At 41.5% G+C, this 7,648-nt stretch overlaps 1 long non-coding RNA gene across 1 annotated transcript in view; it reads right to left on the bottom strand.

Moving 5' to 3' along the window:
- Positions 1–4,962: 4,962 nt before the first annotated feature.
- Positions 4,963–7,648, bottom strand: part of LOC103737492 — a 34,127-nt gene continuing 31,441 nt past the window's right edge. The window contains exon 4 of the long non-coding RNA XR_607407.1: positions 4,963–6,694. This is a non-coding gene — a long non-coding RNA (uncharacterized LOC103737492). The remainder of the gene's footprint in view (positions 6,695–7,648) is intronic.

The raw sequence follows: 7,648 nt of genomic DNA, 5'->3' as shown, positions 1-7,648 counted from the left end.
AGTTGCAGGTAACAATTATGAAATTATGTTATCATTTTCTAGTACAGACAAAAAGCCTAAATGACATGTTAGGTTAGAGATCTTAAATCTGCTTCTCTGGCTCTTGATTTTTGTGTGATTTAAGAGCCGTTCATGGAATGTTTTGATACTCAGCGTCTAGGGTCTACGCCAATGTGGTACGACTGGGAGGAACAGCCTGAGTGAAACAGAAGCAAGACGCTGGCCTTATTGAAAAGCTTTTGCAACATGTAAGGACGAATTAGCTTGGAACATTAAAAGTATTAACAAATGAGGCAGAAGGTCATATGCACAGAGAAAACAGCACAAAGTTTAGAAAATGAGTCATTCGTGTCAAATTAGTGAAAATAGAGAAGATAATGAAAAATGTCATATTTGAACTAGGTCTCAAAAGGTCACCTGTCATATGTGACTTAGATCTCAAAATGTAGGCACACAGGCTGATAAGAAAAGCAGGCAAGGGCGAGAAGAGGTAGAGTGATCCCATTGCCCCAACAGTGACTCCACAGAGATTCTGTATCCAATTATTATGTGAAGAGCTTCCCTGAATGTCATGAGTCTCAAAAAAAAAAAGTCCAAATCCTACAAATGTCCAGAAATCCTGTCTTATGTATCACCTTCTTTCTTTAAAAAGAAATTCCACTTCTTAACACACAACAGCTTCAAACTTCTCATCTTGAAGTGATGAAATGTGTATCTGAGAAGAGTTGGTTGTTGGGTTTGTTTCTGGATCCGTGAAAAGGCAAATTTTTAAAAAGCCTTCCCTTTAAATACATGAAGCTGTTTTGAAGAAGGTACATATTGAGAAGATGCATATGACAGAACTGGGCTGAATTTGAAAAGCAGAATCTAGATTCAGATAAGTTGGAACTGATTTCAATAGCTCAAAACAGAAGTAAGGAGAATCTAATCAGAATAGTGGTAGAGAGAATGAAAAGGAGATGATGAGTTCCAGAAGCTCAATGAAGGCGAAAGTGATAGAGTTCAGAATGGAACAGAAATGAATATTGAAGAGATTTCAGATCAGAGAAACTGGGGAGGAGCATCCAGAAATATAGAGCTCACGAGGACCATTTTTATGATAAAGATGGTATTTGGTTTGATATTGATACTTTGATTAATGAAATGAATATGCCAGCTGTTTTATAAAACCTACAGCTATAAAGTTATTTTTCAAAGGGAGCTTAGTATCAGCCAGTGAAAATGCCGTGCTCAGAGCTGCCATTCAGCCTGGGTTGTCCTCATGCAGACATACTATAAGACCTTCAAATAGAACAACAGGTGTGTGTAAGAATTAGTATTTTTTAGTTGTCCATGAGTTTCTAACTATTTATCACATGAATCCATGGAACGAACTCAATAAGGATTTAATGGTCTCCTATGATATATTAGTAACTGCTAAGCAAAGCATGGTAAGGCACAGTTGTGTACTTTAAGTAATTTAGCAGTTCAACAGAGTTATCAGATATAAACACAGTCACTACTTCCACATTGACACTACACTGTTTATCTAAGCTTAAAACACAGAAGCCTTGTAAAACATGCATACTTCCTTTGCTAGTCTCTTAAAATAGTCTTACTGTGTTAGAATTTGAAGCAGGTAAGAGTCAACTGAAAACTCCTTATAAAAACGCATGGATTGTATAGATGGCTCAGCTGTAAAGTGATTGCCTTGAAAGCATTAAGTCTGATCCCATACTTATTAAAAAAAAAAAAAGCCATGCATGGGGCACACACTGGTCATCCTAGTACTGTGGAGGTAGAGGCAGGCTGGTCCATAGGGCTTACTGGTCAGCCAGCTTTGTCTAATTGGCTAGTTCCACACCAGTGAGAGAGATAAAGAGACCCTGTTTGAAAAAGAAGGTGGACATCACTTAAAGCATGAGAGGGTGTCCTCTACTTCATACACATATGCATCTGCACACAGTTTTATCTTATTTATTTATTTTTATTCTTCTTATTTTATGCATATGACTGTATTGCTTGCATGTGTGTAAATGTGCCTGTACCGCACAATGCCCATGGAGATCAGAAGAGGGCATTTGTCAGATCCCCTGGAACTGGGGTTACGGACTGGTTGATAACCGCCATGTGGGTACTCAGAATTGAACCCAGGTTCTCTGCAAGAGGAGTCAGTGCTTTTAACCACTGAGTCATCTCTCCAGTCCCTCACACACAAAATTTTAAAAGGAAATATATACACATTCATTCCTTCAGTTTTTGTAACTGTTCTTCATGAGATTGCTGACATTTGGCTGTAAGAATGAAAACTCAAATTTGGGTCCTTGCACAGTTTGGTTGTTTGAATGAAAATGTCCCACGTAGGTTCCCAAATATTTGGAAACTTGGTCCCCAGTGTGTGGTGCTGTTTGGAGATGGTGATGGAACCTTAAGGGGGCGTGGGCATTCTGGAGGAAGCATGTCACTGGAGGAGAGTTTTGTGCATATACAGCTTGCCCACCTCCAGTCTGACCCTCTCCTTCTTGTCCCTACTTGAAGATGAGAACTCTCAGCTGTCAGCTCCAGCTGCCTCCTGCCGTATCTCTCTGCCATAATGGACTCTTTTCCCTCTGTAACTTTAAGCCCAATAAACTCTTCTTTCTATAAGTTGTCTTACTCGGGGTGTTTTATCACAGCAACAGAAAAGTAACTGAAACACACAGTATCCTATTGAGGTCACTTCAGGCACCTGATTTTTCTTAGAACTCAGTCTGTGAAAACACGAAACTTAAGGAAAGACTTAAATTCTGCACTTGACCTCTGTGGAATGTGTAACTCTCCTCTATTCTTGAACGCCTTCATCTTGCGTTAATGTTCGTGCAAAGTTTTTCACGTTCAATCCCTTTGGCTATAAAAGTTTTACTTTTCTTTTAATTTTTTTTAAGGTCGGGGTGAAGGTAAATGACTCAGAGTGGAAAGATAAAACCAAGATCTGTGCCGGTTACCATCGACTCCCTTCCCCCACGTCTTTTGTCCTCCTTCAAGCCGCTGGTTTCTCTGAACAGGTTCCAGCCTTTGTCTGAGACCCTCGAGTGCTGGACCAGCAGCTGGTATATATCATAATTACTTTAGAGTGGTACTATTCTGAAAGTACAGAGAAATAATGAGATTTGCCTGAAAAATTATTATTAGCACGTCTTAAAGATTCAGATCAAGCTTTTGCATTTCCCATTCTAAAGTGTTAGATATGTTAATGAGGTGGCCCAGAAAAGGAATAGGCTCACACACTTACTGAGAGTGTGAACACCATAGTCAGAGATGCTTGAGAGGAAGCAGGTCTGAATCGGGACTATGCAGTGACATTATCAGCAAAAGGGTGATGCAGCGCGTGAAGAGCCACTCCCTGATGGCTGAAGTGGAAATGGAAGAAGGAGTCTCAGGGGACACTAACTTGACTTCAGATGCAAAATATAAAGATTAACTGCTACACTACAACCCCCATCTTAATGAGGCTTTTTTCACTGTAGTTCTAGGTGGTTAGCCCTCTTCGCCATGAAGAGATGATAGCTCAGGGGATGCAGTTGCATCCAGAGTAATAAAATTGAAGGCAGTGCTGGGGTTAGAGTATCAGAACTTGATCAATAGTCTCTACTTGCTATCACTTAGCATTTCTGCAAGCACTTCAGCATTACTTAAACTGTTACATCCAAGTTGTACTCTTCTGTAAAATGGGAGCAGCCAGCTCCATGTTGTAAGATTTCTGCGGTAATTCAATGTGATAATGCTTTTTTTTTTTATTTTTTAGGTTGGGACTGTTGGACGCTGGACGCTGGACTTGAACGTTACCTCCAGGGTGCTTGGGTTATAAGCACGCACCACTACACCTGCATGCTGTATATGCTGTGCTGGGGACTGAACCCAGCCTGTCCATGTTAAGCAAAAGTTCTACCAACTGAGCCAAATCCACAGCTTCTGTGATACCACATTTTGAGTCATTTAGCAAAATGCCTGGCTCTTGTCTGTATTGGTTTCCTTGTCACTCGGGACAAATCCCTGACAACAGCACCTTAGGGAGTCAGGGTTTGCTTTGGCTGAGCAGTTTAGTTTTATTCCGTTGTGGAGGGAAGGCATGGTGGACTTCCTGGCAATGGAAGAGCACATCTCAGCTTCTCATATTACTGGAAGAAGACAGGCTAGACCATAATTGGAGGTGGATCTTAACCCTCAATGGCCTGCTCCCAGTAGCACACATAAGCCAACTAGGCTCCATGTCCAAACAGTTCCACAACCTCCAAAGACACCACCACTAGCTGGGACCAAGTATTCACACGTGAGCCTGTGAGAGCCATTCCAGGCTCAGATCACAGCATTTCCCACCCCGGTTGTCTTAAGGGATATTCTTCCAGGTCTTCTTGAAGTCTCCCATCTAACAGCTCAGCTCAGAATGCCCTCTACGTACGGTGACTCTTCTTGCAGTTTGTCTAGCCCACTGCACTCTGCTCTTGCCTACCTGAATTTTGCAATGATGGCTATAGTCATTGCTTTGTGGCTTATTAATTCATCTTCTACTTCTGAGAGTTGGTTATATCCAGGTTTTCTGCATCTTCACCATCATCACCTTTCTTAATTCCTGTACACGCCTTCCCCTGCCAAGAGGAACGAGTCTATTCTAGGTTCATCTCCTCCCTAATGGAGTCAAAACCGCATGTGGGACTTTTAAGAAATAGAGTTGGAGAGCTGGAGAGATAACTCAAAGATTAAGAGCACTGGCTGCTCTTGCAAAGGACCTGGAGGTTTGATTCCCAGCATGCACATGGTGGCTGACACCTTCTTCTGGCCTTCATGGGCATTGTGCACACACGGTGCACTTACATACATGCATCAAAACACCCATAAAATAATAATAAATCAAAAAAGCTATAAAAAGAAATACAGTTAAAAAAAAGAAATATACAAAGGCAATGCATTAGATTAGAGCATATTTAATTTTTAATTGTAGGGGCAACTTTTGCTTCGTAGACTTACAGTAAGAAAAAAAAGATTTTTATTTTTATGTAAGTATTTCTAGGTTCCATGAAGGTGATTCTTACATCCTGAAAGTTAGATCATGGAAATTACAATTTGTTAAACTGCTTATGGATATGGATTCCATCCTAAAACATTTATAGTCTTGTAGGAGAATCCACGTACGGTGGTTTGAATGAGAATATCCTCCATAGGCTCCAAGGTGGCACTGTTTTGGGAGGCTTTAGGAGGTGTGGCCATGCTGGAGGAAGAGCATCACTGGAGGTGCGCTTAGACAGTTCTTGCCGGGTTTCCAGTTTCTCACTGCTTCCTGTGCCTGCATGAAGATGCGATCACTCTGCTTTCTGCTCTGGCCATCTGTGCTGCCCTGGCTCTTCTGCCATTATGGATTCTAATCCCTCTGAACTGTAAGCCAAATAAACTCTTCCTTCTATAAGTTATGATATTTTATCACAGCCACAGAAAAGTTATTAAGGCAGCATATGTGTTTACTACAATGGAAGGTATGAAGAAGGAGAGTATTGCTGAGTCTTGGGAGATTTCCATGTGCAGCTGTGACTTCCTAAGCATTGGAGACATCGCAGAAGTGTAGTACATAAAGTCAGTGGGCTTATCGTAATCTCCCATAGGTACGTGTGTATATTTATCTGTGTACAGGCATTATGCAGGTACACATGGTAAATTATACATGTGTGCTCACGTGTATAGAGACTAGAGATCAACCTTAGATGTCATTTCTTAGGAGCTGTCCACCTTGTTTTTTGAGAGATGGTGCTATACTGGGACCTGGGTCTGATTGATTAGGTTGGCTAACAGCTACCTTCAGGGATCCACCTACCTCTGCTTCCCTAGTGCCAGGATTACAAGCAGATGCCACCATATTCAGCTTTTTTATGTGTGTTCTGGGGATCAAACTCATGTTCTCCTGGCAGGTACTTCACAAACCACCCTATTTCCCCAGTCCCTAAATTCCTTTTTATCAAGTGATATGATAACTATTTTGCCTTTATCTCTACTGCAAATACGGTGAGTTGTATTTTTGATTGCTTTCTTTGGTCTACAGCAAAAGCAGTAAGAATTTTCTCTAAAGAGCCAGATAGTGAGTATTTCATCCTTTGAAGACCATAGTGTCTCTGGTGAAGCCTGTTGACTCTGCCATTGGAGCATTTAAGTAGCAATAGATAACATGTGCATGACGTGCCTTCCACTATTCAAGACCTTTGCTTACGAACCAGGTTGCAGGCCACATTTGGCTCACGAATGCCACTTTGCCAATCCCTGGTGCTGTACCTTGGAGCCATTTTACACTAGAGACCACTGTGTCCAGGAAGCCGTAACAACGAAAGCAGAACAATACAGTGACAGCCAGATCGCAATGGAGTTATTGATGCTCCCGAGTGGATAGACAAGGAGAAGGTCACAGGGTCCTCATGTGGGATTCCATTCGTTACTCCTTCCTGCCTCCTCCCTGGTGTGAATAATCTTGTGAGATAGCGCTAGAGTATGCAGGAGGCGGAAAGTTACTGAAAGCAGGACCCCGTGGAAGGTGCAGATTCCATGATGAAGTCATCCCTGATGCGGTGAGGCTTTGCGGTGATGCAGCTGTTTGGGGGTCGCCCACACTCCTGTAAGTAACCTCTCACAGATGCTCTGTAAATAAGCCAATGGACTTTGACGGAATGCTTAATTCGGTCTGTTGTTGGTGACCTGTCTGAAGTAAATAGACATTTATTCACATCTCCTCAGAAAAGGTCATGCATCAGCTAATCTACAGTATCAATTTACTGCTGTATCAATGCAAAGAAAATATTTCTGTGCCAGGAATGGTGGCTCATGCCTTTAATCCCAACACTCTGGAAGGAGGCAGAGGCACATGGATCTCTTTGAGAGAGAGGCCAGCCTGGTCTACATAGTGAGTTCTAGGCAGGCTGGAGCTAGGGAGACCCTGTCAAAAAAAATAAAAGAAAAAGAAAATATTTCTGCTGTTTAATGTTACTAATGGTACTAAAGCAATTAAGGAACGTGAGTCTCTATGAATAACATGAAAAACAACAAAGGGCCTTAAATTTTTTACCCCACTTGCAAGAGAAGTTAGTGTACCACAGTTTAATGGATAAGACACATGACAACAATCAGCAATAATACAGTGAGATGATCCACATTTCTTATGCTAATTGCCCATGTTCCATCTGCCACCAAGCCACACAACAAAAAGCAGTTCATAACTTCACACAGATCGTTGAATTATAGGGAAGGAGGGGACCCAGAGTCTAGAATCTGAACAGAACTCTTTTACAACAAGCAATGAACTGCCTGATCTACGTCCCAGAGAGAGACAGTATGTCAGCAGTCAGCATGCCTGCCTTTATCATTGTCTTTGACTTCCAAAACTGTTCTCCATAAAAACATCCTCGAATAGTTACTCCTGAGCAAAGGCACATAGCAGTTGTGTGGAAAACCAGAAACTCTAAGGATTGTATACCAATCCAGCTCCCCAAATTATAGACCTGTACCTATACATCTTAAAGCATTGACAGAAATGCAGAGTGACAGTAGCCACAATTTAACAAAACATGTTAAAAAATATTGCAGAAATAGAAGAAGTACCTTTTACCTGGGTTCCTGTCCCTGGAATCACATGCTTTTAAATTTAATTAACTTACAG

The sequence above is a fragment of the Nannospalax galili genome, unplaced genomic scaffold (genome assembly GCF_000622305.1).
Source record: "Nannospalax galili isolate Female #2095 unplaced genomic scaffold, S.galili_v1.0 scaffold678, whole genome shotgun sequence".
In the NCBI taxonomy this organism is placed as follows: domain Eukaryota; kingdom Metazoa; phylum Chordata; class Mammalia; order Rodentia; family Spalacidae; genus Nannospalax; species Nannospalax galili.
The sequence above is the reverse complement of the archived record's forward strand: the minus strand, read 5'-3'. Positions and strand labels throughout refer to the sequence as shown.